At 36.9% G+C, this 25,105-nt stretch overlaps 1 pseudogene; it reads right to left on the bottom strand.

Moving 5' to 3' along the window:
- Positions 1–4,758: 4,758 nt before the first annotated feature.
- LOC120223168 overlaps positions 4,759–25,105 on the bottom strand; it is a 30,808-nt pseudogene continuing 10,461 nt past the window's right edge.

A 25,105-nucleotide genomic window follows, 5' to 3' on the forward strand; every position in this document is an offset into this window, starting at 1 on the left:
GGGTAACTTTTTCTCTCGTTCTATTTTGAATGACAGCCTTCCTGGCTAGGGAATTCTTGGCTCCATATTTTTCTGATTTAGTCCATTAAATATATCCTGCCTCTCCTTTCTTGCCTGCCAAGTTTCTGTGCATAGGTCTGCTGCAAACCTCATCTGTCTTCCTTTGTAGGTTAAGGGCTTTTTCCCTTTGCTGCATTCGTGATTCTTTCTTTGTCTGTGTATTTTGTGAATTTGACTATGATATGCCTTTTTAGTGTTCATTTTTTGTTGAATCTAATGGGAGTTTTCTGTGCTTCCTGGATTTTGATGTCTCTGTCTTTCTCCAGGTTAGAAAAGTTTCCCGCTATGATTTACTCACATAAACCTTCTGCCCTTTTTCTCTCTATTCATCTTGGGGGACCCCTACGATTCAGATGTTATTCCTTTTTAATGAGTCACTGAGTTCTCTAATTCTTATATTGTGCTCCTTTACCTTAGTTTCCCTCTTTTTTCTGTTTCATTATTCTCCGTAAGTTTGTCTATATTGCAGATTTGCTGCTCTAATTCATCCATCCTTGCCTTCATGGCATCTATTCAAATTTGCCTCTCAGTTATAGCATTTTTAATTTCATCCGGACTAGATTTTACTTCTTTTATCTCCTCAGAAAGGGATTCTATGCTTTGTTCAACCCCAGGTAATATTCTTATTATTGTGATTCTAAATCCTGGTTCAGACATCTTGCTTGTATCTGTATTGACTAAGTCCCTGGCTGTCGTTTCATTTCCATGTTGTTCTACCATCTTGACCCCTCCCTTAAAATAGCAAAACCCATTTTAAAATTCAATCCTTTTAATTGTACTTTAAAAAAACCTCTTGAAAATTTTCACTATTTTTTTCTAAATTTATTGAGGTATTATTAACATACAATATTAGCCTCAGGTGTGCAAAAACATAGTAATATGACATTTGTATACATTGTGAAATGATCACAGCAGGCATTATATTCTGCATTACATCCCCATGACTTACTTCTTTTATACATGGAAGTTTATACTTTTTAAAAACTTGACTCGTTTTGTCCGTTTCTCAAAACCTTTCCCTCTAATAACCACTAATCTGTTCTCTGTATATCTAAGTCTGGGTTATGTTTTGTTTGTTTTTATTGATATTTAGATTACAGATATAAGTGAAATTATGCAGTATTTGTTTTTCTCTAACTCACTTCACTAATTTAACCTTAAGGTCCATATATGTTGTCACAAATGTCAAGATTGTTTTGTTTTGTTTTGTTTTGGCAGAGTACTATTTCATTGCCTATATATAACACGTGTTCTTTATCTATTCATCCATTGTTGGATGTTTAGATTGCGTCAATATCTTAGCTATTGTAAAGGATGCTGAAATGAATATAGGGATACATATATCTTTTCCAATAAGTGTTTTTGTTTTCATCACATAGACACTCAGGAATGCAATTGCTGGATTATATGGCAGCTCATTATTACTGTTTTTGAGGAGCTTCCATACTTTTGCCATAGTGACTGAACCATTTTACATTCCTGCCAGCAGTGCACAAAGATTCCTTTTTCTCCACATCCTTGCCAACACTTGTTATTTTTTGTCTTTCTGATAATTGCCACTCTGATGGGTGTACGGTGATATTGCTTTGTGATTTTGATTTCCATTTCCTTGATAATTTGTGATGTTTGGCATCTATTATTGTACCTATTGGCCATCTCTAAGTCTTTGGAAAAATGTCTATTCAGATCTTTTGCCCACTTTCAAATTGAATTGTTTTCATTTTGTTTTGCTTCTGAATTGTATGAATACTTTATATATTTTGGTTGTTAACCCTTTAAATTCTCCTTTCAATAGGTTACCCTTTTGTTTTGTTGATGGCTTCTTTACTTTGCCGAAGCTTTATAGTTTGATACAGTATTATTTGTTTAATTTTGCTTTTGTTCCCCTTGTCCTTGCAGTCAGATTGTAAAAAAAAGTATCATTGCTAAGATCTAAATCAAGGATCTTACTGCCTATGATTTCTTCTAGGAGTTTTATAAGTTCAGGTCTTAGATTCATGTCTTTAATCTATTTTAAGTTAATTTTTGTATGTGAGATAGTGGTTCTATTTCATTTTTTTTGCACATAGCTGTCCAATTTTCCCAAAATCAATTATTGAAGAGACTATCGTTTCCCCACTGCTGTGTATTCTAGTCTCCTTTGTCATAAATTAATTGACATATATGCTTGAGTTTATTTCTGGGATCTCTATTCTGTTCTATTGAGGTATGTCTGTTTTTATTCTAATACCATACTGTTTTGATTTCTATAGTTTATAGTATCGTTAGAAATCAGGGAGCATGATACCTTTGGCTTTGTTCTTTTGTAAGATTACTTTGGCTATTTGGGATCTTTTGTGGTTCTATACAAATCTTAGAATTACTTGTTATAATTCTGTGAAAAATATCCTTGGAATTTTTATAAGCGGTATATTGAATAATAATAGATTGCTTTTGACAGTATTAATGGATATTTTGACAGTATTAATTCTTCTAATCCATGCACACAAAATGCCTTTCCATTTATTTATGTCTTCAGTTTCTTTCATCACTTTCTTATAGTTTTCAGTGTGCAGGTCTTTTACCTCTTTAACCTCTTTGGTTAAATTTATTCCTTGTTATTTTATTATTTTTGATGTGGCTGTAATGAGATTGTTTACTTGATTCCTCTTATAGTTTATTGGTATGTAGAAGCACAACAGTTTTTTTTTTTTCATTTTAATTTTGTATCCTGTAACTTTGCTGAATTCATTTATTAGTTGTTTTTGTATGTGGAGTCTAGCGTTTTCTTTCTATAGTATCATGTCATCTTCAAATATTGACAGTTTTACTTCTTCTTTTACAATATGAATGCCTTGACTAGGAATTTTAATAGTATGTTCAATAAAAATAGGGAGTGTGCCATTTCCTGTTCTTAGATAAAAAGCTTTCAGCTTTTCACTGTTGAATATATTAGCTGTGGGTTTGTCATACATAGCATTTATTCTATTGAATTAGATTGTCACCTCTATACTTACTTTAAGAGTTTTTCTTATAAATGGACAGTGAATTTTGTCAAATGCCTTTTCTGTGTTTATTGACATGATAATATTGTTTTTGTCTTTCATTTTGTTAATGTGGGGTATCACATTGATTGATTTGCAGATGCTGAACCGTCCTTGCCTCCCTGGAATAAATTTAACTTGATCATGGTGTATAATTCTTTTAATATATTGTTGAACTTGGCTTGTTAATATTTTGTTGAGGGATTTTGTTTCTCTGTTCATCAGGGATATTTGGCCTATAATTTTTTGTTGTTGTGTTTTTGTCTAGTTTGGGCATCAGGTTCATGATAGTCTTGTAAAATGATTTTTGAAGTTTTGAAGTTTCCCTCCTCTTTAACTTTTGTAAGACTTTTGGAGGGATACATATTAAATATTTTTTGATGTTTGAGGAATTTACCAGTGAAGTTCTGGTCCTGGACTTTGTTATTGGAAGGATTTTTGATTACTAATTTAATTCCTTACTAGTAATTAGTTTATTTAGATTTTCGTTCTCTTCATGATTCAGTCTCAGGAGATTATAAAAATTTTTCGGAATTTATCTATTTCTTCTTTTTCTCGTTTGTTTTCTTTAATGACATGTTTAGATTCCTTTCTCATATTTATTTTTTTTGTATGTAATATAAGCTTTTGCTTTGGAGTTACCACGAAGTTTGCGTATATTATCCCACATATATAAGTCAATTTTAAGTTGATAGCAACTTAAACACATTGCAAACTACATTTTTACATACTCACACTCATTTTATATCTTTCATGTTACTTTTTACATCTTTTTATTTTATGTATTCCTTAATTATTATAGTTTTGATTGATTTTACTATTATTGTCTTTTAACTTTCTTAGTAGCTTTATAAGTGATTAATTTGACGTCTTTACTATATATTTACCTTTTCCAGTGACACTTTTACTTTTGGATTTTTTGTTGTTACTAATTAGTGCTATTTATTTTCAACTTAAAGCGGTCCCTTTATTATTTCTTATGAGGTCAGTTTAGTAGCAATGAACTTTAGCTTTTGCTTCTCTGAAAACTCTTACCTCTTTTGAGATTTGAATGGTAATTTTTCTGGTAGAATATTCTTGGTTGGAAGTTGTTTTTTGTTTGCTTGTTCTTTTCTCATGAATTGATCATGCCCACTCCCTTCTGGAATTCAGAATTTCTGCTGATGATCTGCTTATAGTTTTATAGGGTTTCCCTTGTATGTAATAATTTGTTTTTCTCTTCCTGCTCTAAAGTTGTTTGTTTGTTTTTTTAACTTTTGACATTTTAATTATAATGTGTATTGGTGTGGCTCTTTTTAGGTTCATCTTATTTGGAATTTTCTGTATTTTCTGGACCTAGAAGTCTTTTTTTTCCCTCCAGGTGAGGGAAGTTTTAATCCTTTTTTTTTTTTTTTCAAATAAATTCTCTGCCCTGTTCTCTCTCTCTCTCTCTTCTCTTTCTGAGGCCCCTCTAATGCAAGTGTCATTCCATTTGATGTTATCCCAGAGGATCTTTAATAAGTTATTTTCATTCCTTTAAACTCTTTCTTTTTGCTGCTTTGTCTAGGTTAATTCCATTGTTTTCTCTTCCAGCTTACTGACTTTTTCTTCTGCTTCATCTAGCCTGCTATTGATTCCCATTAGTGCATGTTTCATTTCAGTTATGGGGGGCCGGCTTTGGTGCGGGTGCCCCTCATTACTCCTGAGAGGCCTAGGTGGCCTTCTTGCTGCCCGTGGGCGCCTTCGGCCCCACGGTGGCGCTGGTCTTTTTGGGTGGCAGCACCGCCTGGATATTGGGCCGGACACCTTCCTGGGTGATCGTCACACCACCCAGCAGCTTGTTGAGCTCCTCGTTATTGCTGATGGCCAGCTGCGGGTAGCAGGGGATAATCTGCGTCTTCTTGTTGTCACAGGCCGTTGCCCGCCAGCTCTGGGATTTCCATGGTGGGATGCTCGAGCACGGCCACCAGGTGCACCAGCGTGCTGGCGCCGACCCGCTCAGCATAATGACCCTTGATGAAGAGGGACACCTACCAGAGGGCTAAGGAATCACTACCCACTGAGTATTCCCAACTAAACATGAAACTGCCCAGATTGTGGCCAAGAAACTCCTAGAAGACATCTTCACAAGGTATGGCTTTCCTCACATGATAGGGTCAGACAACGGACCTGCATTTGTGTCCAGGGTCAGCCAGAATTTAGCCACGGCCCTGGGGACTAATTGGAAATTACATTGTGCATACAGACCCCAGAGTTCAGGGCAGATAGAAAAATAATGAATAGAACTCTAAAAGAGACCTTCACTAAATTGACCTTGGAGACTGCAGGAGACTGGGTGGCTCTCCTCCCCTTTGTACTCTATAGGGTGTGCAACTCCCCCTACCAGATAGGATTAACTCCTTTTGAAATCATGTTTGAGATGACCCCTCCCATCATTCCCAACCTCCAAGCACAGGTGAGTTGGAAGATTAGCACCTACTGGATGACTTAACAAAAGTCCGGTGGGCCCATAAACATGTCTGGCCTAAATTGTATGTCCTCTATCCAAATAGAATGTATGATTACTAAACATAGATTTGAGTTTTCAGCTTCTATTGCAGAAAAAGTAAGACTATTTAGACCTTTTGAAAAAGATGGTTTATGCTTAATTGGTTCCTGGGCCCACTGGAGGTTGGTTCAAAAATTCTAGTGTAAACACCTCTCAATTGGTTACTAAGTCCTCAATTGGAGACTAAGGTTTCCTAAGTTAAAATTCTGCTAAGTGTACTTAAGATTGATGGAAAATAAGGAAAGCAATCCTGCATATAGGAAACTGAGAGATACATAAAAAAGATGTAAGAAATGAAAATACATTTCTGTTGAGGGTAAAAGAAAGTAATTTTGTCCTAAATAAGACTGGTGGCTTAGAAAGAAATGGTTTTGGGACAAAGTTTACAGGTAAAGAAAAGGTGTAGAAGGTCTGTGAAGGGAAATCTTTGAAAAGGAATTCTATGTGTGCTCAGGAAGGTTGAGATGAATGGAATTCAAAAAGTACACAGACATATGGTTAAAACTCTACTTTTCTCTCTGGTCAAAAGACAAAGTTTTCGGGGCGCCTGGGTGGCTTAGTCGGTTGAGCGTCTGACTTTCGCCTAGGTCATGATCTCGCGGTTCGTGGGTTCGAGCCCCACGTCGGGCTCTGTGCTGACTGCCAGCTCAGAGCCTGGAGCCTGTTTCAGTCTGCGACTCCCTCTCTCTCTGACCCTCCCCTGCTCACGCTGTCTTTCTCTCTCTCTCCTAGAAATAAATAAAAAATCTAAAAAAAAAAAAAAAAAAAAAGACAAAGTTTTCTTGGATTGTAAATCTGCTCTTGATAAGACAGTGTAAACAAAGGTTTTCTCTTTTTGCTGCCAAGAAAACCAAAGCTTTAGGTTTCATCTTTATCAGGTCTTTGTATAGTTAAAACTTCTCAGTGTTGAAGGAGCCACTCCAACCAGTGTTGGTTTCTAACTACTATATTATGTTATACATTCGCCTTTAGGATCTTTTATTGCCACTTTGGTTGAACAGAAAAAGTTTTAAGATTTGTAATGATCTGTAATCCTATTTAGGATACGCTTTATAACTTCCTAAGGTTTTAACAAACTTCCCAGGATTTGAATAGTAAAAAAGGGTCTTTTGGCCAATTAGGCCCTTTTATTTGAGATGCTAAGTTACTTGGAAAAGCACTGTGTACAAAAGGAAACTTTAGGTTGTATTGCATGGGTAAATGCTATAACTGCCCAAATATATATGCAAATCCTAAAGTTTTAATGTTTTGGTATAGGGTTATCATATAATATTCTGATTACTTAAAATATTATATGTCACAAAAATAACTGAATTGCTTTGTCTATTGCATCATACTGAACTCTCATCAAATCTTTAACAATGTCCATCTGAGATTTTGTCATTTGAATAGATTGCTTGAAAACTCCATTGCCCATTTACAAGAGTCCCTAACTTCACTGGCACAAGTAGTACTTCAAAACAGAAGGGGGCTAGACTTGTTATTCCTCCAACAAGGAGGACTCTGTGCGGCATTAAAAGAAGAATGCTGTTTCTACGCAGACCATTCGGGTGTAATAAAAGAATCTTTAGCTAAAGTTCAAGAGGGACTAGCCAAATGAAAGCGGGAACGAGAACAAAACAAAGGACGATTTGAATCATGTTTTAACAACTCACTTTGGCTAACTACCCTAATTTCTACTGTATTAGGCCCCCTACTGATCTTATTACTAATCCTAACATTTGGTCCCTGCATTCTTAATAAATTAATACAATATATAAAACAAAGATTAAGTACCCTTCAGCTAATGGTCTTACGGGCCCAATATCAACCTTTAGACCAAAGTGATGGAGATACGACTGACCCAGGATTGGGTCAGTTACAAGACAGAGGGGGAAATGTAAGGACACAAGTCTAAAAATCTAAACCAAACTGACTCCATGACAGGCTTTAAGTTTCCCCTCTAAACTAGAAGGCCTGAGTTCCAGCTTCCCGGAAACTATCAGGCAGTTACACATTGCCCAAGGCAGGAGAAACCACCCTTGCCACACCCAGTCAGGAAAGGCCGGTGACCACCCTCCACATTACTAAGGGAGAGGCCTGGAGATAGAAACTATAGATAGGACCCTGTTACCTAGTGTTAAAGTTAACCCGTTAGTACCCGAACAAGACCTAGGCTCGCTCTGTGATTGGTTGAATTTAAAGGTACTCTAAATGTTGTAATTGGATTCCGCCAAAAGTAAAGAATGCTCTAGACAATGTGTATGGTTAAACCCGCTGTCAATAATGTTGAATAATTATGATTAGATCACTGTTCCCCTGCCACAACTTCTGTAACTTTCCCGTCACAAACCCCATACAAACCCTACTCTGCCTTTGCTCGGGTCTCTCAGCATGGACCCACTGCGTTGGTGAGGTCTGGGAGCCCGAGCTCGAGCCCGTAATAAAGCCCTTTGCCTTTGCATGCGTGACTCGGTCTCCCCGGTGGTCTCTGGTCATTGAGGATACTGCGATCTGGGTATAACACTTGCTGGCTTCAGGAAGGAAGTGTGAAAATATCTTGATTGTATGGGCTGTGGGCTGTAGCATTGCAACAAGAGAATGGCTTGTCTGTGCATATCCCTGGCTTTAGGCTGGGAGTGGGAGAATGCTGCCACCACTCACACTTGCTGGTCCCAGCCAGGGGGTGGACAGCTCTGACAATGGTCTGAGCTATCAGACTTTAGTTGGGGAACAGGAGAACTTCCTAACCTTTGGTGCTCTCCCACCCTAGTCAAGCAGTAGGGGAAGGCTGCAACTGTCCATGCTCTCTTGCATCAGCAAGTGCTACAACTGCTTGACCCCAAACATCCCAGTAAGGCAGCAATAGGGTATGAGGTCTGAACTCTCCTGTCTGTGCTAGAAGGGTATATGAAAAGTGCAACAGCATTGTCTACCAGCACCTGGTAGTGTAAATAGAGTGTATTTAAATAGAGTGTATCCATTGTCCCCTGCCTTCCAGCTGATGCCCCCAATTAATATCCATCACATATAGTCTAAGCACTTTTGAAACTGCAATTTTTTTTCCTGTGCTTTAGGGTGAAAGAGACTATATACAAGCCCTCCAAGAGGGGGATCTCAATTTCTTAGCACTTAGAGACCTCTGGACATCAACCCATTGGTTTTCCAAGCCAGACATTCTGGGAGCTCATCTCTGCAGCATAGATCCCAGGAGCTAGGATGCCTGATGTAGTATGTAAGCTTCTCACTTATTCAGGAGAAGTACTTACCTAGTGAGATCCCTACCTCTTGTGTTTTGGCCCACCAAGTATGTGTTTTTTCTTCTCACACCACTCAAGATCATATCTCTGGCTCTCCTAACCAACTAAAGGTGGTCCTTTTATCCTGTGCTGTAGAGGGAAGTTTATCTAGTTTTCACCTCTTTTTTCAAAGGGAAATGATCTATATGTGTCCATGGGAGATGAGTTTGGGATCTTATTAATCTGCCATCTTGGATCCCCTGTCATTTCTACAGTTATTGCTGTCATGAATTGGAGCTAGAGGGCTCCAAGCAGATATATTTTGGACTCAGCTATTGTGTGGTTTCATTCCATACCTCCCAGGTGGACTTAATAGCTATTCTCCAATTTTCAGACAAATTTGAAGGTCTACTAGAGCATCTTTGTCAATACTGAATCAAAGTGTAAGGGCCTAATGAGATCAAACAAGTCTCCTTTCTTTTTCTTCTGTTTACTCTATTTTAAAAGACTTTGTGAGTCAGTTGAGGCTGTATTAGACACTAACATCCCAAATATTCTCTTGCCACTTACTTCATGAAGAAATTCCAAAGACTTAATTGTTGTAGTAAAATCATATAATGATCTGTATGACTGATTTATTATGCAAAAATCAATTTTTAATTCTCTTCCTCCTCTTCTGATCCATCAGATCTATAATGCCCATCCCAGAGTGTTATAAGGAGCATCATTTTTCTTGCCAACTTATCATCATTGCTATATGTAATATGCATCTAATAGTTTGGCAGGTATGGAGGAAATACACTTTACACTGAGTGTTAAAGTTAAAATTTAACCTAAAGTGTTATTGGGAGTTATAGGTCAGCTCACAGCTCCCTTATGAGAATCCCAGTAGGTTTCAATTATAAGACTCCCTGCTTCTCCAGTATTTAGATATATATGATTCATAGTCCAAACCGCTGATATTAGAGCTTACTTTATCAAGGATTTTGCTTCTAGTTGATTATACAACCAGACAGACCATTTCTTTCTACCCCAAGTTCAACTTGGGTACAAGATTCTCTTCTTTTAGTGGCTTCTCTATTAGGCATAGTAATTTTTTTTTTAACTGAAGATTTAGAGGTTTCTGGGAAAGAGAGTCAGGTCCACCATATATGACCTTTGGAGCAAATGCTAAAATTTTTCTCACGTTTACCCTTGGGCTAGGAGCCTGATTCTACTTGTCCATAACCTTCCTACCACCTCATTCTCCTTATTTGGTAACTGTCAATATACAGAAGGGTGGGCTGATGCCCGCATCCAGCTTTCTGGGGGGAGTAACACTACTAAGCTTTGCCTATTTTTCTAAGTCCTTTAACGAATTATAGCAAATACTTGGCTAAAGGTTTTCCATTTCATATAAAAGCAATCAACTTTTTAAAAAAACGCAATTCTTCTCACTTGTGAAACCAAATATTTCAAATCCTTTAGTATACATCTATTTCATAGTCAGAAAATCTGCTACAGTGAGATATTTCTAATTTAGAAGTGCATGTACTAAAACTTTTACTACCAGTAACTGAATGTACGGTTCTGGTTCCTGAAATGAAGATTTAAGAGCTAATATTTTTCATTCTTAGGGTGGAATCTGATTATATTAGCCATTGAATTATATGTCAACTAAGACATACAAGCTTTTATTTGACACAGTTTTAAAGCACTCCTGTCATGTACAATTTTTTAAAGCCTTTGTTTAATTGTGCATTAAGATAATAATTGATTTAATAAGTAGTTGTATGATACAAGATTTAAAAATATATTGTCAAAGTCAATACAATATATTCAGGAGTGTATTTTAATGAAAACTCATTTGAATCAAATTTCATGGTGATACTCTACAATGTATCCTTTGGCCCATTTCTAAAACAGATTTATGTATAGATGGCAGTTGTCAGGAGACAGGAATTATGACTGTACTCTAAAATTTATTTTACTACAAACATAAACCCTAGAAAACTTTTATAACACATTTTTTCCCAATTGGTTTTCAGTATGAATTGTGCATTTTCAAAATAATGTGACTATTTTAAAGTCTATAAAGGAGTGAAAAGAAAGATTTACATCTCCCAAATGTGGCTTTTCATATAGATCTTCCAAGTTTGTAAATGGACTCTGGTACTTAAACAAAATGAATTTTGTCTAAATTGTCTTTTGTTGCTGTCAGCATTTGGGTTTATATTTTTTTCTTTCATTTAGATATTCTGCTCAGTGAGCACCTACTACATGTCAGGATTTATTCTACGTGCTGGAACATAGCAAGAGAAATGCAAAGTCCATGTCCTTACCGAGTTCATTTCCTAGTGTCAAAGACATACAATAAATATAAAACCAAGCAAAACGGATATATTAGACAGTGCCAGGTATATGGGAAAAAAGATAAAGGAGGCAAAGGAGAAGGGGTAGATGATTCCTGACTGGGATGGGGTGGTGAAGACTTACACTGTTTTATATAGACTTGTCATCCTGATAGGGTTTTGTTCAGCATGAAAAAGAAGAAGGAGAAGGAGAAGAAGATAAACCAAGTAGATCTCTGGGAAAAGAACATTCCCCCAAAGCAGGATTCTGCTTGCCGTATTTAGGACGACTAAGGGGTTCAGTATGGTTGAAGCAAAGTGAGTGAAGGGAGGAGAACCTCTAAGATTAGAACATCTAAGATGTGATCAGAAAGGCCTTGTGGCCAGTGGTAAGGCTATTGGCTTACTCTGAATGATATGGGAGCCAATAGAAAGCTTCTGAGCACAGCAGTAATGTCTTTTCTGTTATTTAATCACGCTGACTCTTGTGCAAGGTACAAAGCTGAAGCAGAGAGAACAGAAAAGATGTTGCAATAATCCAGTATAAAATGATATTAGCAAAGACCAGTGTAGTAATGACAAGAGTGAGGAAATGGTCAATTTCTGAATATATTGAAATACGACAGATATAGTTAGCTAATGAATCAGATGTGGCTATGAAAATAAAATGTAGCCCATTTTTGCTTAGACAACTGAAGGAATAAAGTTGCTGTTAACTGATGTGGAGAAGACTATAAGAAGAGCAATTTGGAGGATGTAAAATAGCAGCTGAGTTTCAGATATGCAAAGTGTGAGATGTCTCTTAGATATGAAATGGAAATATGCAGACAAATATGGAATCCAGAAATGAAGCCTGAGATGTAATACATAATTTTTGGAATGATCAGTATAAAGTTGTTATTTAATGTCATGAACTGAGTTGAGTCCATCTAGACTCCAGAATAAATATATAGAGTGAAAAGATTTCTGGGAACTTGCCTCCAGGGAGTGCCAACATTAAGAGGTGAATGAACCAGATAAGGATACTGAGAATATGCAGCCCATTAGGTAGCTAGAGAATCAAAAGTGGGCACTTTCTCAGAAGCCTAGTGAGTGCGTTTTTTGAAGAGAAAGTAAGCAGTATGCCGAATACTATTGATGGGTCAAGGGAGATGAGGACTGAGAACTGGACCATAGATTTTACAAATCAGAAGTCAGTGGTAACTGTGAAAAGAAGTTACTTGGACAAATGATTGGATGACAATGTGGTTAGATGTCATGAAAAGAGAATGGAGAGGAATTAGAGATAGTATACATAGAAATTTTGCTATGTGAAGAGACCAAGACAAGAAATGAGAGTACATTAGTAGAGATAGTTTTAGGTCAGAATTTGGATTCGAATGATTAAAGACAAATGTATTATTTTTAAGTGAAATTTAAACATTTAAAAATAAAGGAATATAAATTAATAGAAAATGTCAGCCAGGGCCAAATTTAGCCAGATAGTTTTTATGGTAATACTGACTCCTTGTATATTTTTGAAGGAGAATTGAAAAAAAAGATTATTTGTTTTTTAATGTTTATTATTTATTTTTGAGAGGGAGAGAGAGAGACAGAGAGAAAGAGAGGGCGTGCACAAGTGGGGCAGGGTGGACATAAAAGGGGACAGAGGATCTGAGGTGGAATCTGTGCTGACAGCCTGTTGCAGGGCTTGAACTCATGAATTTGTCGGATCATGACCTGCGCGAAAGTTGAACACTTAACAGAATGAGCTACCCAGGTGCCCCTGAAAAAAATATTATTTCAGATAAGAAGGGTAAATGAAATTTAGGAGAAGAATATAGAAGTGCAAGTTATATCATTTCTCTTCAGTTATATCATGTCCCTTCATGACATCCTGAGGAAGTCATGTAACTTGTCTAGGACACAGCATGGTGTAAATGTAAATAAGAGCTTGTGCTGGATTGTGTTTCCTCAGTCTCTGTGTATAAACTTAAATTCTCAAGTTTCCAGGAGAACAGAAAAGGGTAGGATAGGGTTCAAGTGGTTAGCTTTTGCACAGAGCAAGGGGATGAGATGGTGAAATATTTGAATAGATATTTTTTGATACTCTCTGCGTGTGTGTGTGTGTGTCTGTGTAGGTATATAAGGAGGGTAGACTCTAGTTTCTTGAAGTTTAGATTTGTTCCTACCAATGACAAAGTCAAAGGAGAAATGGCTAATAGGATTCTTCTGTCCTTACTAGAGAAAAAATATATATAAAAATAAAAAACAAAAACCCACTTAGTAACTTGGACTGTTCTTGTCCCCAGGCATTGATCACAGATTCTGTATGCCTTCAAAATACAACCAAATCTTGGTCAATTCTCATTGATTCCACCACTACAAATGTGACCTAAGCCACCATTCATTCTTTTTTACCAGACTTATTGCAGCTGCTTCTTAACTACTGCTCTCCTTTCTATAGGTTCCTCAATAGGTTCCTCCCTCACTCAGTGCAAGTTCCTAAATCTTCCAAAGTCCTATTTAGACCATTCACTTGCCACCACCACTTACCTGATCTCACCCCACACTATGCCATTCCCATTTACCATGACCTCTTTTCTATTCTTTAAAATAATAAGCATTGTTTCACCTAGGGCTTCTTCAGTTGCTGTTCCATCTTCGTGGGATGCTCTTCCCACAGATGTTGATGAACTCTGTCACTTTCTTTATGTCTCTTCTCAAATGTCACTTTACCAGAGAGGCTTTTCCTGACTGCCTATGGTATATAGTGCTGCTTATCTCCTATATGCCATATGCATCAGATGTTTACTTTTTGTTCATATATTGTTTCCTTTTTCCTCCTGGAATCTCAGTTTTATGAGGGTAGATATTTTATCTGTTTTGTTTATTACTGTATCCCTAATGCTGAGAACTGTGCTGGACATATAATATATAGGTAATAATTATTAATCACTATGTGAATAAATGAATTATTGATTGATTGACTGATTGATTAAATGAGTGAATTTGATTCTCCCTGGTGACGTTTGGGAAATTTAAAAAAATCCAATCAATTTGATGAGGAGCACTGAATAAAAGATATACTTGCTTTTCCTGTAGAAGGGCCATAAGCTTGGATATCAGGGGCTTACTGCTAGACATTAAGTTTTAGTGCAAGAACACTGGCTCTAGATGTCAATGTTAATTCCATAAAGACTACAGTTACTTGGCAGTTGGTGAACATTGTCTGCGGCTTTTTCTACTCTATAAAAGAGGGGTTGGGGTCAAATCATATGTAAGACTCCAATTCTGCATTTTCATATTTTATAATTCTCTCCTTCATGTGTTGCTCTGTACCCTGTTATTTGTGTTTATGTCAGTCATTGAACTCACCCAGGGCTGCAAAATTATAATCTGTGAAAAAAAGTGACAATATCTTTGATTTCCTCCTCCTAAATCACTGCCATGTGTCTTTCAAAAGCACAAGAGTGCTAACAGAAACATGCAGCAGCTCTTACACCTTCTACACGAATATAGTAATGTTGCACCTACTCACACATCCTTGGGCACATCAAGTCACATGATTTAATGCCAGATGCCAAGAGATGTACTCAGTCAATTTGGGTACCTGGTATTTTAGAAAATCTTCAACCATTCTTCCCACTAGTAATCCAAATTACCTAGGGCCTTGTGTATTACTCTGGTAACAAGAAGTTAGATTAGATTTTTTGACCCTTAATTTTTTATTATTTTGCTTAATTTCATTGAAATTTCATCTCTTCTTGCTGTACTGGGTGAAGGGTGGCAGGTCCAAACTGGCCTTTTAATTGTGCTGGTCTTTGTTGCAAAGGACTGTGGTCTTTGCCATTTCCAAGTGCTGCTACCTCCTCTATTAACCCCAAGCCTCCCTGGATCTACCAGTCATCTCAATATTCCCAGTCTCTGCAGTAGGTCTGGAAATTTCTGTATACAGTGGTTTGGATTTCATAAGGCTGTGCAATTACCTTTACACCTAGAAATCCCCCTGAACCCTTGGTCTTCTGCACCTTTTTGTAAACCTGTGGGATAAGAAGCGTTTTTGAAAATCTGGCTTCTTTAAAAAACTTCCATCTCCTAGACCTCCATCTGAGGAAATGAAAAAATATTACATGTTTCTGGGACTTGCTGAACCCTACCTTAGTATTTTTGCAACTTCCCCTCTCAGGATGTTGAGTTCAAGGGACTGGGGTGGGTAGGAGACTTGTATCTCACCTTGGCTCCCCAGTCGTATTTCTACTAGATTCTGTCTCCATCTCCAGGAAGTGTTTTCCTCTCCTTTTAGTGTTACAACCATCCTAAAGTCTTATCCTAATCCATCTACTCTATTTTTAAGCTTCTATGCTTTAATCCTGGGAGCTTTACTGATATCTAGAGTCCAGATTGAAAGGTTCAAGAAAATTCTTTTTTCTCACAATACCTACTAGCTTCTGTAAATCCAAACCACTTGCTTTCAGATCATTATCACATGTGTACCAAAAATCTCCATTTAAACTCAGAGACAAGTAATTACTGTTTTTGCTGCTCTAGGCCATTTAGAGGTAAGGCTTCAGTGAGGAGAGAAATGATAGATGACTAGAAGTAAACAAAAATGTATGCTGGAGCTATAAAAGGAGAATAAATTAAATCCAAAGTAATCAGAAGATATACAATAATAAAAACTAGAGAAGAAATCAACGAAATTTGAAACTGGAAGTTAATAGAGAAAATTGAAAACCAAAAGATGGTTCTTGGAAGAAATCATTAAAATTGATAAAACTTTATCCAAGTTAAGTGAGAAAAAAATGGAATACAAAAATTACTAATATCAGAAATAAAAGAGAGTCCATCACTACTGATCGCATGAACATTAAAGGGATAGTAAAAGAATTTCATGCGACGTCTGGTGGTTCATTCAGTTGACCATATGACTCTCGGTCTCCACCCAGGTCATGATCTCACAGTTCATGAGGTCAAGTTCCTCACCAGGCCCCGTGCTAACAGCGCTCTCTCTCTCCCTTTCTGTCCCTTCACCTGTCTCCTTCAAAAAATAAATAAATTAATTAACAAACTTAAAGGAATTTCATGAACCCTAATTATATGCCTACAAATTTGATAATTTAAATGAAACAGATCAGCTGCCTGAATGACAAAATCTGCCAACACTCAGATAAGCTGTATAGGCTTATATTGATTAAAGAAATTGAAAAAAATAATTAATAACTTTACCAAACAAAAAGCACTGGGCTCATGTGGCTTCAACGGTTAGTTTTATTAGACATTTAAGGAATAAATGATACCAATTCTCTACATTACCTTCCAGGAAGCGAAAACAAGAGAAATGCTTCTTAACTCACTCAATGAAGGCAGCATTATCCTAACACCCAAACCAAAGACATTAAAGTGAAGAAAGATTGTAGACCATGATCTCTCGTGAACATAGACACAAAAATCCTCAAAAAAATTTTAACAGATTGAATCCAGTCATGTATAAAAATAATTGTATACCATGTCCACATGGGATTTAAATGCATGGCTAGTTCAACATGTAAATGAATTTAAATTGTAATTTCTTATATCAAGCTAAAGAAGAAGATCATATGATCGTATTAGTAGACACAGAAAAAGCATTCGACATATTTCACCACTCCTTCATGACAAAGACTCTCCACACACTAGGACTAGAGAGGGAACTTGCTCAACTTAATGAAGAGTTTGTACAAAAAAGCTACAGATAACATCATATGTATGGTGAGAAACTAGATGCTTTCCATCAAAAATTGGTTACAAGGTAAAAATGTTTGCTCTCACCCTTCCTATTCAACATGTACTGAAAGACCTAGCTAAAGTAATAAAAGAAAGAAGGGGTGTGTGTGTGTAATAACTAAATAAAACTACATTTGTTTGCAGATGACCTGATTGTCTAATAGCAAATCTGAAAGAATTGACAAACTCATAACTAATAAGTGATTTAGAAAGGTTATAAGATACAAGGTTAATACGTAAAAGTCAATTGCATTCCCTGAATGTCAGGAAAGAACTATTGGAATTTGAAATTAAAAACACAGCGCCGTTTACATTAGCAACAAAAAGGAAATGAAACAGGTATAATTTAACAAATACATGTATATGAGTAAAAATACAAAGCTCTTTGAAGAAATTAAGATAGACCTAAATAAATAGAAAAATATTCCATGTTCTTGAATCAGAAGAGTTAATATTGTTAAGATGTCAGTTCTTCTCAACTTGATACACAAATTGAACACACTTCTAATTAAGTTCTCATCAAGTTATTTTGTAGATAATAAAAACTGACTGTAATGTTTACATGGAAAAGCAAAGACCCAAACACCCAACACAAAGTTGAAAAAGACGAACAAGAGTGCCTGTGTGGCTCAGTCAGTTGAACGCCTAACTTCGGCTTAGGGAATGATCTCATAACTCATGAGTTCGAGACCCACATAGGGCTCACTGCTGTCAGTATGGGGCCTGCTTCAGATCCTCTCTCTGCCCCTCCCCTGCTAGTACTCTCTCTCTCAAAACAGTACACAAAATTTTAAAGAAAGAGAAGAACAAAGTCAGAGAACTGACACTACTCAAATTCATGTCTTACTTATAAAGCTGTAGTAATCAATACAGTATAGTATTGGGAAAAGAATCAATAAATAGATTAATAGAGCAGCATAGAGAATCCAGAAATAGACCTATACAAATACAGTCAGCTGATTTTTGATAAAAAAAATATCAAGGAAATACAGTGAACAAACAATGGTCTCTTCAGTAAATAGTGCTGGACAACTATATATCCACATGCAAAAAAAAAATCAATATAGACACGACTTTATACTTTCATAAATATTAACTCAAATGTTTCATAGACTTAAATGTAAAATACAAAACTATAAGTTTCTAAATGATAACATAGCAGAAAACCTAGGTAATTTTAGATTTGGTGGTGACTTTTTATAAACAACACCACAAGCACAATTTGTGGAAGGAAAAATTGATAAATTGGACTTGATTAAAATTAAAACTTAGGCTTTGCAAAAGATACTCTTAGGAGAATGAAAAGACAAATCACAGAATGGGTGAAAATCTTTGCAAGACATATCTATTAAATGACTTGTATCTAAAATATACAAAGAATCCTTACAACTCGATAGTAAGAAAACAAACAACCCGATTTTTAAAAATAGGCAAAAGATCTGAACAGATACCGCCCCAAAGAAAATGCACAGATGGTAAATAAGCATGTGAAAAGATGTCACTAGGGGGTTGCAACTTAAAACAACAGTGCTGTACCACTAGACACCAGTTACAGTGGCTAAAACCCAAAGCACTGGCAACGCCAAATGATGGTAAGAATGTAGAGCAAGAGCCGCTCTCCTTCATTGCTTGTAGAAGTGCACAAAGGTAAAACCATTTTGGAAGACAGCTTGGTGGATTGTTATGAAGCTCAATATAGGCTTACCATATGATCCAGGAATTGTGTTCCTTAATATTTACCCAAATGAGTTGAAAACTTATGTTCACACAGAACCCTGTGGATGAATGTTTAAAGCAGCCTTGTTCATAATTGGCAAAAGTGCAAAGCAGCCAGGATGCCCGTTAATAGTTGAATGGCTGAGCAAACTGTTACATCCATATAATGGAAAATTATTAGGATATGAAGAGAGGAACTACTAAGCCAAGAAAAGATATGAAGGAAACTTAACTGCATAGTGTTAAGTGAAAGGAACCTGTCTTAAGAGGCTGAACATGATGATTCCAGTATGACATTCTGGAAAAGGCAAAACTAGAGACACTGGACAGATCAATGGTTTCCAGGAATTCACAGAAAGGAGAGGAAAGATGAATAAATGCAGCACAGGGGATTTGTAAGACAGTGGCACTAGTCTCTGGGATCCTGAATTGTTAGACACGTTGCTGTTTGCATTTGTCAAAATCCATTGCATTGTACAATACAGAGAGTGAATTCCAGTTGCTGTTCGCATTTGTCAAAATCCATTGCATTGTACAATACAGAGAGTGAATTCCAATGTAAATTATAGACCTTAGTTAATAATTATCAATATTGGGGGGATCTGGGTGGCTCAGTCAGTTAAGCGTCCGACTTCAGCTCAGGTCATGATCGCAAGGTTTGTGAGTTCGAGCCGCACGTCAGGCTCTTTGCTGACAGCTCAGAGCCTGGAGCCTGCTTCGAATTCTGTGTCTCCCCCCTCTCTGCCTCTCCCATGCTCATGCTCTGTCTCTCTTTGTCTCTCAATAATAAATAAACATTAAAATTTTAAAAAATTATCGATATTGAATCATCAATTGTAATAAATTTACCACATGAATGGAAGATGTTCATGATAGGGGAAATCATGTGTGGGCCTGGGTGGATGGCAAGAGGTATATGGGAACTGTATAATAATTTCTGCATAATCTTTAGCAACTTAAAACTACTCTAAACATAAATTCTAGTAATAAAAAAATGCATCCATATTTTCACAACTAAAACAGGTAAAGTTAGACTCTGATAAGAAAAGGAAAAATACTATAGCCAAAAAAACCGGGAGTTGAAGATACTGGAATTTGAGGGGATGTCTCTGTGTTCTAATTTTGTCATGTTTTCCTGTGGGAATTCAATAGATCCAGTGTCAAATTGGTAGGTGATCAGCATGATGCTTTGATATCAAGATAGAAAGGTTTAATTTTATTATGAAGTTATATTCATCAGGATACTTAAAAATCCAGATACTAAATTTTCATGAATCAGAAAGAAAAAGGAGTTAATGAAAATGCAAACAATAAAATGCAAGACTTTTTTCATCAAAGAAAGCGTTATTGATATTAAGAACAATATTAGGGCTATGAATAAATGTCATATTAACATCAATATCTCTATTTTATTAGTCATTTTAGCCAGTACCATGTTTTATATCACACAAGCATTTCTGTTAAATCAATAACAAGAAAATGAGAACTATTATGATGATTTTTATCTATAATTTCTCTGTAAATTCCAGATGAATACATGACACTTACAGCTTAAAAACGCACCCACCCATTCTTTCTCTTTTCTGTAATATTCCAAGTGTTAGCCCCCTCACGTTGGCCCAATCCTACCTTCCCTTAATTCATTTTCTTCAATTACACTTCCTCATTTGTTTCTAACACTTTTCTACTGATTTGCCCCTATCACCATTTAGCTATGCTCAGAGCTTTCCCCTTCCCCAACATGAGACTCAACACAGATCCAAACCTGTTTAGAACTACAACTATCTCTATTATGCTGCTTGAAATAATTATTTTTTACTCTCTGTGTCTTTACTGTTTTTTTTTGTTTGTTTGTTTGTTTGCTTGTTTGTATTTTAATTCACTCTTCAGCTCAGGAGAATCTTGCTTCACTATCCAGTAAAGACACGCTCCTAAATAAGCACTCTTCTATCCAAATTCAACAGCTACTTTGTCTCCCTGTTTTGGTCATTCAGCCACACCGGGCTGACCTTTGTCCTCGGAGCTGTTTATTTTTTAGTACCCTAGGAAGATCTCCTGATTTTCTCTCTTAATTCCCAACACTTTCTCACTGAGTTTCTCTTTGGGTTCCTTTTCTTCTGGGTGGCACTGGAAATGGAAGAAAGTGAATACCAGCCAATCCAGAAATATGGAGGAGGCTTGAATGCTCAGGACTAGGGGTTGCTAGGGCTTGCAAAGTAAGGGAGAGGAAGGTGGCAAAGTTTACTTCCTAGTGTCTGGGATATCCAACCCAGTGGCCAGTGGTAGCATTTACTGACAGAGCATTTGAGTCTGAATGGGGACTTGGGAATTACAAATTGCTTTGGGGCACATTGAATGTTAAGGAAGCAGGTCCCTCTCATGGTCTCACTCATAAGTGCCCCACCTTCAGAATCAAAACTCAATCAGCTCTTGCTTTGAACACAATCTTTGCATTTGTGTTTGTTCAAATATTGCAGCTGCAACTTGAATCTACTTCATAGTGCCGTTAATTTCTCAGTGTTTTCATTTTCCTGGCAGCCCTATGCCAATGTGACAGTTTCACTTATTAGGTAGGTGTATCTAAAAAACTTAATGAGGGGCACCTGGGTGGCTAAGTCGGTTGGGCCTCTGTCTTCGGCTCAGGTAATGATCTCATGGCTCGTGGGTTCGAGCTCCGCATCAAGCTCTGTTCTGACTGCTAGCTCAGAGCCTGGAGCCTGTCTTCGGATTCTGTGTCTCCCTGTCTCTCTTTGACCCTCCCTTGCTCACACACACTCTCTCTCTCTCTTTCTCTCAAAAATAAATTTAAAAATTTTTAAAAATTTAAGAAAATTAAATAAATAAAAAACTTAATGAGAATTCATATCTGAGTAACTTAGTAGCAAAATTAAAAGTAAAGAAATTGAAAGAAAAAATGATGTTTTTCCTTTATTCTTAAACTGGAATTAGGAGTTAATGGGATGTGTGTGCCTGTTGGACACTGCACATCTCATCATTGAGATCAAGTTCTATAAATGCCCCCTCATATCCCATACTATACTTTTTTGCAGTACTTCCGTTTTATCACAGAGAGTCCTGAAAGCACAGTTTAAAAATGGTATGTCACTATGTATGTAGCATGGTTGAGCTGGAACTGTGAACTTTAGGCAGTTCCTGTAATATTTCAAGGAAATCAAGGGCCATTGCTTCCTTTGAATTTCATGTCATTCACATTGCAGATTGTTCGGTTCACATCACCATTGTCTTTTCTATGTGATACAACCACTTCACCATGAATTCTTCTAATTAAGTAATTTGTCCTCCAATACATATTTCACCCTGCAGTGAGAGCTGCCTTTTGAAAACAGAAATTTGTTCTTATAACTTTGTAAACTTTTAAGGACTTTTTGCTGTCCCCAAAGTGTTCACATCCCTGACTTTTCAGAGTTTGGCTTCTGCTCCCTTCTCAGCTGCTTCTTACCAAGTTCCACCCTTTACTTTCATTTAATATTGTGTTTTCTTCAGTTCTTTCGATATGCCCAATTCTGCTCTCTTTCACCTTCTTTCTGCCTAGAGCATATTCTCCTTATTTTTAAGCTGGCTTTCATCTTATTTTTCATTTTTTGCTTAGCTGTTTCTTACTGACAGAGATTTCTAGATCTCACCTGGGTCAGTTAAACATTGTTTCTATGTGATTCCTTTATTTAATTCATTGTAGAACTTGCTGTTATATCATGATTAAATATTTAAATCTTCCTTGATTAAAATGCAAGCTCTTTGAAAGCAATTATATTTTATGATCATCTCTGTATTTTAGTAGCATCATGATGGAATCATACTGTTGAAAAAATATTAATAAATGAAAGTACCTGATAAGGGGCCATAAGACAAGCTGCGGACAAAGTACAAGCTAGCATACACCCCAGCCCCTCCCCCCTCCCACCAGGTGGGATATGTGTGAAATTCCTCAGGCACTCCTGGCTGCTCAAGAACAAAGGAAAGGAAAGAAAACAAACGGTTGACTGATAGAGATCAGGGTCACGCAGGATAGGAGTCTACATCAGTTTATAAATATCTTAGTGAATTACAAGAAAAAAGCAATCTTATCAATAGCCTAATCTCCAGAAACCTATAGACTCAGGTTTTTGGAGCCCCTAACATTACCCTCCCCTCGTTAGTGATGTAGGGAACAAAGGAAAGAAGGAAATGGCAGGTAACATTAAATTCCCTTATAACCTGCAGCCCATTGCCAAATACTTTAGGCAAATACAGGAACCCCCTACTGTCCTAATGTTAATGCCTTAGTAGAGAAAAAACAACCTTAGCTAGACCGTAGAAAGGCCTCAGGTACCTTTGGAGTTCTTTAGCATATCAAAGCCCTTCTGGAGGCCTTTACCTCCCCAACTTTACAGTATGTAACCAATCACCCTGAACAACCCCAGTGCAGCTCTTTCTGCCTAAGGGTCCTGTCCTGGTGCTTTAATAAAATCACCTTTTTGCACCAAAGACATTTTCAAGAATTCTTTCTTGGCTGTCAGCTCTGAACTCCACCATCACTCCAAAACCTCATCAGTACCCATAACAAAATGTAGATCATAAAGTGTGCTTTGCCACGTAGTAATGACCATTATAGTAACAGTGTAAATGATTGTGATAAATCCGATCCACCATCACTGGTAGAATTCTTATAGTATTTATTCCAAGAAACATGTCTATATTGTTTCAAAACTATTTGAATATCATTCTGCGATGTTTATAAAATAATCTTATGTAATGTTGTGCCTTACATTCCTATTGTTTAGCTTTATTGATATGAAGAATCTACTGTGAATCGAATTCCTGACAGACTATCTTAGTTGTGCAGTTTTATTCTTAAAATATTTAGATTATCAAAGTGTGCACAATTTCACCATTTAAAGAATAAGTTAGTTTTTATAATATAAATAAATCAAGCATGGAAGACACATTTATTAAAAAAATTTGTTAAGGGAGGTTCAGTTTTATTTTAAAATAGTTGACATGGTCAGCAGCATCTGGAAGTTTTGGTGACATTTATCTGAATGACTCTTAGTGACCTTTGGGTGGAAAGAACATTCCAGTTAACTCATCCCCTCACCTCATTCGAGAAAATGAGAGTTACAGAATAAAAATGTGCTCTCCTTCCGAATGGGAAAAGGGAGGACTTAACCCCCAGGCGAGAGCTTGCAGAAGTTTCTTTGCAGCAAAGGGCGAGGATGACTTCTGTGGACTCATTTTCTAAAAGGCCAGGAAATAGCTACTCATTTTCCCCTACTCCTTTGCTATAGTTACTCCATATTTGAAAAGGTGCAATAAAAGTTGACATGTTTATGTGAGGGCCATGCCAGAGTGCTCCTGGCCTGATGGCTTCCATGACTTTCCCGCTGTACTAAGGTGTTTTCCCCACTGCTTGCTCAGAATCTCTACGACTCTTGTCTCTGACACATCTCAAATGAACAGGGACTATTTTTTTAATCTTACATTTTATTTTGTTTTTTAAGCTCTACTGAGGTATACTTGACAAATAAAAATTGTATATATTTAAGGAGCACAGCGTGATGTTTTGATCTATACATTGTGAGAGGAGTACCACAGGCAAGCTAATTAACATATCTGTCACCTGACAAAGATGATGATGATGATGATGATGATGTGTGTGTGTGTGTGTGTGTGTGTGTGTGTGTGTGTCACAAGAACCCTTAACAATTGGGCCTGTTTTATCATTCTTTATCTTCAAGGGAAGTGCTTTTGAATTTTCTTTAACCTGCTGGATGGGAATGGTAGAGATTAGGCATATTTGATCAATGTCACAAGCTTGCTAATGAAATAGAACACTGATTTATTGGTTCTCATCACCAGGAGATTCTGTGTGCCTCTAACAAAGAGGAATCTGAGACCTTATTTTAAAGGCCGACAGTACTTAGTTGTACTTCAAGGGCTTATCTTATGGTACCAGTCTTCTGCTTTGGAGAAGTCCTGAAGGCAAAAACTGACTGGGAAAAGCATAAGGTGAGCAATGAGGTGGTGAGCATAGAAAAAACCTGCCTCATCTTTTATTTTTAAAGTTTATTTATTTTGAGAGAGAAACAGAGGAGAAGAAGAAGAAGAAGAAGAAGAAGAAGAAGAAGAAGAAGAAGAAGAAGAAGAAGAAGAAGAAGAAGGAAGAGGAAGAGGAAGAGGAAGAAGAAGAAGAAGGAAGAGAGAGAGAGAGAGAGAAAGGAAGAGAGGGAGAGAGGAAGAGAGGGTGAGAGAGAGAGTGGTAGGCAGAGACAGAATCCTGATCAGGCTCCTTTCTGTCCGGAGTCAGATGCTTAACTGCCTGAGCCACCCAGGTGCCCCTGCTACGTTCTTTAATAAAATAATCTGTAATGTAAGCATCAGGCAGTGATCTTTTTCTTTTTCTTTTTTTTTATGCAGCCCCTAAAACATGTCTTAGCACAGAGTACATATTCAATAAATAGTTTGGGGGAGAATGAATAAAGCTAAACT

The sequence above is a fragment of the Hyaena hyaena genome, unplaced genomic scaffold, assembly GCF_003009895.1.
Source record: "Hyaena hyaena isolate Hyena2069 unplaced genomic scaffold, ASM300989v1 scaffold_970, whole genome shotgun sequence".
In the NCBI taxonomy this organism is placed as follows: Eukaryota; Metazoa; Chordata; class Mammalia; order Carnivora; family Hyaenidae; genus Hyaena; species Hyaena hyaena.